At 36.7% G+C, this 9,454-nt stretch overlaps 1 long non-coding RNA gene across 2 annotated transcripts; it reads right to left on the minus strand.

Annotated features, from left to right (window-relative positions):
* Window positions 1-6,942: 6,942 nt before the first annotated feature.
* On the minus strand, window positions 6,943-8,613 carry LOC140885453 (uncharacterized). Of its 2 annotated transcripts, none has more exons than XR_012150950.1 (4): window positions 8,296-8,613; window positions 8,184-8,207; window positions 7,840-7,914; window positions 6,943-7,232 (listed from the first exon to the last, which is right to left on the minus strand). It is a non-coding gene; the product is annotated as an uncharacterized lncRNA (long non-coding RNA). The 2 variants fall into 2 exon arrangements; XR_012150951.1 differs by having other exon boundaries at window positions 6,943-7,235.
* Between the last annotated feature and the right edge of the window lie 841 nt (window positions 8,614-9,454).

Below are 9,454 nucleotides of genomic sequence, written 5' to 3' on the forward strand. Positions count from 1 at the left end.
AAAGTTTCAAGTATCAGTTGACTCGTCTCAATTTATTCAGTTTTATGTTATGCATGCATTTAAGTTAAGTCAAGACAGTTCATAAGTTTCATGGCGTGAATTGGTGTGAGTTCATACTTGCATGTTGTCCCATTTCCCTTATTTCACGCACGTTTACAGTTTAAGTTTCAAAGTATATTATGTATTGTAGTTTGAGTATTGCTAGGAGTATTTTAAAACCCTTGTTATATCACTGTTTATACTTACTGGGTCATTAGACTCACTATGCTTGTTTGTTTGCCAGGTGAGGAGCAGTTTGTTGAGACCGAGGGGCAGGCTCCTCGAGGTTGAGGTCGCCGGTGGTGCGAGACCCTAAGACCGTCGCTGCTATGTTTCCGCTTTAGTTATGATTGTAATAAAGAGTTTAAACTTATGTACTTTTGGTAATAGCCAGGATGTGTTTCCCTGTGCTTAAGTTTTATTTGTTAAACATGTTATTACTATTTTGGCAACCGGGTGGTGGTTGCCTTTCCTTTTCGTACTTATGATTATCGCAGTAGTTATGACTACCACTTTATTGCTTTTGGTTAAAATTGATGTCTGTGATAGAGAGGTTTTACTTACTTACAAACAAGTCATGGTGAATTTTTTTTTAAAATCCGCGTTTTCTTTTATTATTTATTTAAGATTAGAGGTTAGGGTCGTTTCACATATGATATCAGCTATTTAAACTTTTATTCTTTGGAAAGGTCCTCCTCGGGGCTCATTCCAGGGCACCGATCCTAACATTTCGTCTCGTGAGAGCATATTTTGAAAGCTCCTCTCGGGGCTCAATCTGGAGTACCAGTCCCGTATTGCCACCACAAAAGCATATACAACACCAAAATATTTTCATGCATCATCAACATCATAACTTCATCATTTCATGATTGTAAAACTTTCGTGATAACATCATGCATATCATACTTCATAAAATTTTGTGGATTTTGATAAGTGCAATTTATGCACTTAATTGTTATATGATTTAACTTGGTTTTTGTGATGAATCGAGCGGAATTATGCGTATTTCGCTGTTATTTTTGTGGAATGCAGAAGTGGACAAGATATATGAATTATATGAAAAGAGAGTGTTTAGGATACAAAAGAGGTAGAAGAAGAAGTAAGATATGATTTGGAAGTATAAAGGAAGATCCTAAGCATCGAGAAGAGGCGCAAGAAGGAATTACGAAGCATCAATTGTCCAAGAAATTATCGGTGACTCTAGAGAGATCCGAATCAGATCTCTACCATTCAGAATGTAGTATAAGATGTTATAAAGTTTATTCCAACTTTCAGCCCGATCCAACGGCTAGAACTCCGGATATGATTTTTGCAAGAATTCTGCGCGCTGGACACAAAGCAGCAGCGCCCTAGCGTCATATATGCAGCGCTCCAGCACTGAAAATGTGCAGAAACAGAAAAAAAAAAAACAGCATCCCAGCTCCATGAAATCAGCGCTGCTGCGCTTATGGTTTGAAAGGAAAGCACCACAGCGCTGCGTCTGCGAAGAAATTAGAACAAGCAGCGCCACTGCGCTGTTCCCTAGCACATCTATGCCTTGGAAACAAAATAGGTGGTGCCTCTACACTGTTTCCTAACTCAGCTATGTTGCACCTGTGCAAAAATATGTGCAAAATTTCGAAAATTGAAAAGACTCAATTTTTAGGGCTTTAATTGACGGGCTTCAAGGGCATATAAAAGGGGCTTCAAGGACACATAAAGAGGGAAGAACACGCAAAAGAACACACGCAGAAACGCAACACACATGAGAGGATGAGAGAGAAGAAAGCTGCGCACAAGGAGAAAAATTCGGAAATGAGGATCAAAGACGAAGACGAAGACAAAGACAATGCAATCTGGGGACAGAGACGCTACATTGGATTTGTTCTTCTTTAATATTTCTTATTAAATTTTGAACTTGATGTCTAGTTTTAAAAACATGATTTGTTTTTGTTTAGTTTTTATCATGAACTAAATTCTTAATTCTAGAGGTTGATGTAGCTTAGTAAAGACAACTTCTATTACTTTTTAATTTATAGTTTGATTGTGTTTTCTTATTTTGATTGTCTTTCAATTACTTGATCACTAATTGAAGTGTTATATTTATTTTAAATCTGGCATTCGGAAGAGAAAATTTTGAATAGTTTCGTTGGAAAATACATTGTTGCATGTTTATAGTTCGGAAGGCATATAACGTACATCAACAAATCTTGAATAAGAACATCGTTCTCACATATAATTAAGGCTGGATTTTTAATAGGGATATTGGAATCAAAACTTAATTGATACATTCTATTTGTTGCTTGGGAAAGGGGAATAGAAATAAATAAATGTTCTTGGCTATTAAACAAGTGTAATTCATGAACATAAATTCATTAGAAGTAGTTGTTGTCGAAGCTAAGTGAAATCAAAACCTCTAGATACTTTCTCTCATTGATTTTCTCTAAAGTGTGTTAATTGCTTATTATTTTTATTGGTTAATTTATTTAAGTTTGAAGAAATCTCATATTTAATTTTCTAAAGTCTATCCTATTTTAATTACAGGCATTTATATAATTTCAATACATACTTCTCATGAGAACGATACTTTACTCATTCTATATTAAAACTTGACAGCGTGCACCTGCGAACAAGAAAATACGCAACAAGTTTTTGACGCCGTTGCCGGGGATCAGTATTTTATTTGAATTTATATTAGTATTGTTATCAATTAGTCTATATTTTAATTTAGATTTTTCATTTTTATTATTTTTTAGTTACTGATCCGCTTTTATTCTTCTGATTTGAAGTTTATGCAAAGATCTCAAAGCCTTGATTCTTTGATTTTGAATCCTGAGATTGAAAGAACTGCTAGAGCATTAAGAAGAGCAAGAAGAGAAGAGATGAGAGCAATGACTGAGAATGATAATGAACAACATGTTCCCTTGGTGCCAATCAGAGACCACTTCCGCCCAATGGTCCATGCTCACTATTCTGGCATAGCTTGTGGAACCATCTATTCCAACAATTTCGAGCTGAAGCTCGCACTGATCAACTTGGTTCAGCATAACCAGTTTAATGGAAGTGTCACTGTTGATCCTCATCTACATTTGAGGACATTCCTGGAGATCACTGACATGGTAAAAATTAATGGTGTTTCTGAGGATATTATTAGATTGCGTTTGTTTCCATTTTATCTCAGGGATCAGGCACGGTGTTGGCTTCAACACTACCAATAGGGAGCATTACTACTTGGGAGGACATGACAATGAGCTTCTCGTAGTATATTGTCTTTCAAATCTATCAAATTCGGAACCACAAGTCTACCATTATAATGCAAACATCCATCAGAAGCAACAAGAAATTTCCCTGACTGACCAGCTGGAGTTAATTCTTTCAAATGATGAATATATGGATCAGTATTTTGTGCTGCTTTGATTTTTGAAATTATTCGTGGTTCAACTTTAATAGATGAAACTATGAAATGATTACCTTTAGCTCGATAAGTCCATCCTGAAGTTCTCAAATGCTCATGAACTTTAGAAATAGTTAAAGATGCCAACATCTTAGTATGAACTTTTCTGCTCAAAGCATCTGCAACTTGATTCACGTTTCCTGGCTGGTATTGAATATCACAGTCAAAATCCTTAATTAATTCCAACCATCGATGTTGTCTCATATTCAAATCAGACTGTGTGAATAAATATTTCAGACTCTTATGATCGGAATAAATCACAAACTGTTCACCGTACAGATAATGACGCCATATTTTCAATGCATGCACAATGGCAGCCAATTCTAAATCATGAACTGGATAACGAGTCTCATGTGGTTTCAATTGATGAGATGCATACGCAATCACGCGTCCATTTTACATCAAAACACAACCCAGTCCATTCAAATAAGAATCTGTACAGACAATAAATCCACCTGAGCCTGAAGGTAATGCTAGTACTGGAGCCGTAGTCAATTTCTCTTTCAAAGTCTGAAAACTAGCTTCACATTCCTCAGTCCACACAAAACGTCGATCTTTTTGCGTCAATATAGTCATAGGCCTAGATATTTCAGAAAATCCCTTGATGAAACGCCTATAATATCCAGCCAAACCCAAAAAGCTACGAATCTCAGAGACATTGGTTGGTCTGGACCAATTAAGAATAGCTTCAATTTTACTAGGATCGACAGATACCCCTTGTGCTGATATCACATGTCCTAGAAATAATACTCTATCTAACCAAAACTCGCACTTAGAAAACTTAGCATATAATTGTGATGTTCTGAGTTTCTGAAGTACTAATGTCAAATGTTCTTTATGCTCCTTCCTTGACTTAGAATAAATCAAAATGTCATCAATGAAAACGATAACAAATCGATCTATAAACTCCCGAAACACACGATTCATTAAATCCATAAAAACCGCTGGAGCATTAGTCAACCCGAAAGGCACAACTAAGAATTCATAATGTCCATAACGCGTTCGAAATGCTGTCTTGGAAACATCTTCTTCTCAAACTCGAAGTTGATGATATCCGGAACGAAGATCAATTTTAGAATATACAGATGTACCCTGCAACTGATCAAACAAGTCATCAATTCGTGGCAAAGGATACTTATTCTTCACAGTAGCCTGATTCAATTGCCGATAATCGATGCACATTCTCATCGTTCCGTCTTTCTTCTTCACAAACAAGACTGGAGCACCCCAAGGTGATACACTTGGTCTAATATAACCTTTTTCCAGCAAATCTTGCAATTGCGTCTTGAGTTCTTTCAATTCTGCTGGAGCTAATCGATATGGAGCTCGGAAAATAGGACTTGTCCCTGGAATTAATTCAATGCTAAGATCTATTTCCCTTTGAGGCGGAAAACCCGGAATCTCATCAGGAAATACATCAGGAAAATCCTTAACGACAGGAATATCTGAAACTTTCAATTTCTCTTCCTTCATCGCATCAAGAGCATAAATCATAAATCCTTCATTTCCTATCGACAATAATCTAAACATTTCCATTGCCGATACTAATGGAATGCGAGATTGTGAATCACTATCATAAAAATTCCACTTATTGCCATAATACGGTCTAAATCTCACAATGCCATGGAAACAATCAACCGTAGCTCTATAATTCATCAGTGTATCCATACCCAAGATACATTCAAAATCAGACATAGCTAGTTTGATTAGATTGGTTATCATTATCTTATCCTCAAATCTAATCACACAATTCAAAACTATCTCATTAGACATCAAGAAAACACCAGCAGGAGTAGCAACAGACACAGTATCCAATAACGGAGTAAAAGCAATCTCATGCTCATCAGCAAATGTAACAGATAAAAATGAATGAGATGATCCTGTGTCTATCAAGATACGTGCAGGATACTCAAAAATATAACAAATACCTGCAATAACTCCCCCAGGTGCATCTTGTGCCTGATCCTGAGTCATAGCATGGACTTGAGCCTACTGTGGACCTGGAAAACGCTGCTGACTCTGAGGAGATGGATACCTAGGCTGCTGAGTGGACTGTACTGGAATATAAGGCTGTGTAGGATCAAACTGTGGTACAGGAGCATATGGTCTGAATGATGGTCGTCCAAAAAACTAGCCAAACTATTGTGGCTGAAATTGCTGTCTTCCAGCATTTGGACATACTCGAGACGAATGTCCAGCTTGCCCACAAGTATAACAAGTTCCTGGAAATCCTGTACAATGTGCACTCAAATGCTTACCACCACATCTGTCACAGTACACCCTACCAGATGATCCAACTGAACTTTCTGCACGACAACCACTGGAACTCGATGAACTAGACTGCTGTTTCTTTTTAAATGGTTTCCCCTTAGCTTTAAACCAAGGCCTTTTCGCTTGCTGAGAAGATTGAATAGGCTGATATGAAGGTAAACCCATTGGTGTCTGTGAACTACTTCCAGCTCCTTGAGGACTAGCTGCTGGGATTGATTGTGGTTCACCCCTGAGTAGACTTGATTCAATTTTCTTGGCCTTTTCTACTGCTTTCATATAAGTAGATGGAGTTCCAGTAGTTACCAACGTATGGATCGTTCGTGTAAGCCCCTTCAGAAAATGTGAAAGCTTTGACCGATCATTCTTTGCAACATGTGGGACATAAGGCAAAAGAGCAGAAAACTGAGAAGCATATTCAGCAACAGATTTATTGCTTTGCACCAACAGATTAAATTCATCTTCTTTAGCAGAATAGTATGATGGTGGTGCATATTCTTGTGCAAACTGCTTACAAAATACTTCCCTTGAGAAATTATTAATCGTATTCCTTCCATTTTCTCAGTCAATTGGGCTACTGGATCAGCCTCAGCCTGAATCGCTTTTCCTTTGTCAGGATTTACTCGTGGTTGTTGTTCCACCTCTAATTCCACATCTTTCGGAGGCTGAACAGCTGGTCGACCACGTCTTCCCCTGACAATATCATCAAGATTTCTAACATTTTCCGCTGCAGACTCTTCTACAACTTCCTTCCCTTTTCTACCTCTTCCTCCTGGTGCCATTCTACAAGACACAAGGATTTAAATACAGGCAAAAATATCTTAACAAACAGAAAACTATGATAGGAACTCAGAGTTCTAATAGAATTCATAAACTAATTCTAAAGCCAAGAACTACTGGTTCTAACAAATACGTTCAAAAATAAACACCACAAGTAAGTCACGTAAGAACAAGTAGTCACACACATACGCAACCATTTTGTTAGTGTCTAAACTCGAGTGTCCTAGACTCTAATTCGAGCATATCCCAGTATACGCTCTGATACCAAATGAAAGGGCCCGTGTCCTGATTTAATATTTAATGATCAAACAACCAGGATTAATTAATGTAAACATCGAAAATGAGTTAAAAATTTGCGTTTGGGCCTACAGAAATTTTGGCATGACCTATTCGTAAATAGGACATCCCAAAAACCTGTACAACACAACCAGCAATATATACTCGAAAATAGAGTCACAACTCCAATTTACAAACCTATAGCCGCACTGGCCAGGACTAAACACATGCAGAGCCGGCAAGGCTCGATCACACAAATAACAATTCAAAACAAGGTCCAAAACTATTTATACAGATACACAGGGCATCACCCCGGCAAATATAAAACTCGCTAAACTGATATATATACATATATCTGGGAACTCGACTCCACGCTCGCCTCACTGGGTACCACTAGATGACGCTCCACCAGATGCGTCAAATCCCCCTGGATAACCTGCTATGGAATCACAAACAACCACAGCATAAAAAGAAAACAGGGGTCGGACCCCAGTACGACGAACTATAAAAATTACGACAAATATAAATGACATGAATAAAATCAAGTACAATGCAATGAAATGCAATGTAATGCGTGACAGGTATCAATGAAATAAGGGATACCAAAAGGAGTCCAAATAATCGTATCACAATAAACTCAGTGGCCACCCGTGCCAGGAACGCAGCAGACCTCGAATCATCACTGCTAATCCATACACGTAGCATCGGAGGGTGACAGGAGCGACTCGTCCAGCCTCATGCTATCATCAGGAGTGTCGTACGTAGCATCGAGAGCACGGTTGCTACCCGCTCGGTCTCGTGCTAACTCAGGAGTGCACTAAATAATGTCACTCGCTCCATCGATGACTCAATACATCTCAAGAGATCAATATCAATAGCAATCAAAGGAGTCAAGGCTCAACGTGCTATGAAAAATTAGTAAAATGAGTGAATGCAATCATATAATCCACATAAGCACATAAAACACGTTATCACTCATTACAAAATACTTAATATCATTACATGCCATTTTAGGCGTCGTAATATAAACAGCTCATACGTACCTCAACCAATTCTTAATTTACCATAGAAATTATCCCAAATATTTCTCGGATATTCCAATCCCAAATTTTCAGAATCTGTAATTCCAGAAAAATTGCTCATAAATCCTAAAATTCATATTTAATATTAAAACATACTATTAATGACCAAATATCGAATATACGACTCTAAAAGTCAAATTACCTAAATATAAATAATCAGAAATTGTCCATAATTAGTTACTAAATCCTAAATTACTATAAGACAATTCTAACACAGTGAAACATTTAAATAGTAATTGCAATAATCCTAAAAGTCCAAAATCCCCAACTACAATAATCTGAAATTTCAAAAAAATAGTCAATACCTCCAATCGAGTCCGATATAATACCTACAACCAATAATAAATCAAATATTAATTATCGGAAGTCGATTGAATCAAAATTCCCAAAATTCGAAACACTAATCTCGAAATCTACCTCAAATATTTGAATTAGAGGTCTAATCAACCGAAACAACAACCCTCTAAACTCCGGCGGCGATCGGCGACGACGAACGGCGGTGAACGACGGCGGCTGGTACGACGGGTTTCCAGAAATCTCAATAAAAATATGAAATATAGGTACCGAAAGATAGCTCTCATCGAGAGGATTCCAGAACTATATTTACTTTTGAAATCCGGCCAAAAACGAAGGAGATACGGAGATTTGAAGCAATAGGAAAATTTGAAGAAAAGAAAACAAAAGAAACGAAGAAGAAGACGCAATGCAGGCGGATGGAGGAGAGAGAAACGGTGGAAAATAGCATATATATATCATATATCTGTATATGGATATGTATTAGTTTAATGTGTATCTGTTTTTATTCATTCGGGGTTAAAACTTGACCCGGTTTGAGTTATTTCAACTCCTGTGTGCTCTCAAAATGCATGTTAATATCGTGTATAAACCGATATTTCTAAATACATATTTTTTTTAACACACAAATTAATTAATATAGTAAAATCGGGTCCTTAAAGATTAATTATTTATAATTAATTCTAATCAAACTCAAATGCATTCAATAAATATGAAAATTCAGTTTTCACCTAAAATCGCACAATGAAATCGATTATTATTTCTAGCCGATTTAACCTTGTGTTAATTGTTGGAGCGAGGCATAAATCCAACAATAAATAATTTAAATAAATAAAAAATCCTAATATTTCGACGTAGAATCAATCTACAATCAAGAAAATAACTGACCAAATTATTCACAAGAACAACATAATAAATCCAACAATCAATAATTGAAATAAATAAAAAATCCTAAATCATAATCCACGTGTTCAAAATAAACCAGTCTCGGCACAATCTCGTGACCTTAATCAAAAAGAAAAATCTAATCCATAATCATAAACATAATTCAAAATAGAGTTTCAATCATCAAACAAAAATCAAAAGAAGAATTTAGAATAAACGGTGAAGCATTATTCGAGTTTATACAAGCCTAGCCGCCTTGCTCTTCATTAATCTGCTGAATCCCCTCGAAATCTACTGCCCTTTTGTATATATACATGCCATAAATTTAATAAATTGTGTTTCCTTGCCAAAATAGTCTGAAATATGGAAAATTGTTTCCCGCGATCGCGCTCGAGTG

Source organism: Henckelia pumila, chromosome 2, assembly GCF_033568475.1.
Source record: "Henckelia pumila isolate YLH828 chromosome 2, ASM3356847v2, whole genome shotgun sequence".
Taxonomy (NCBI): Eukaryota; Viridiplantae; Streptophyta; class Magnoliopsida; order Lamiales; family Gesneriaceae; genus Henckelia; species Henckelia pumila.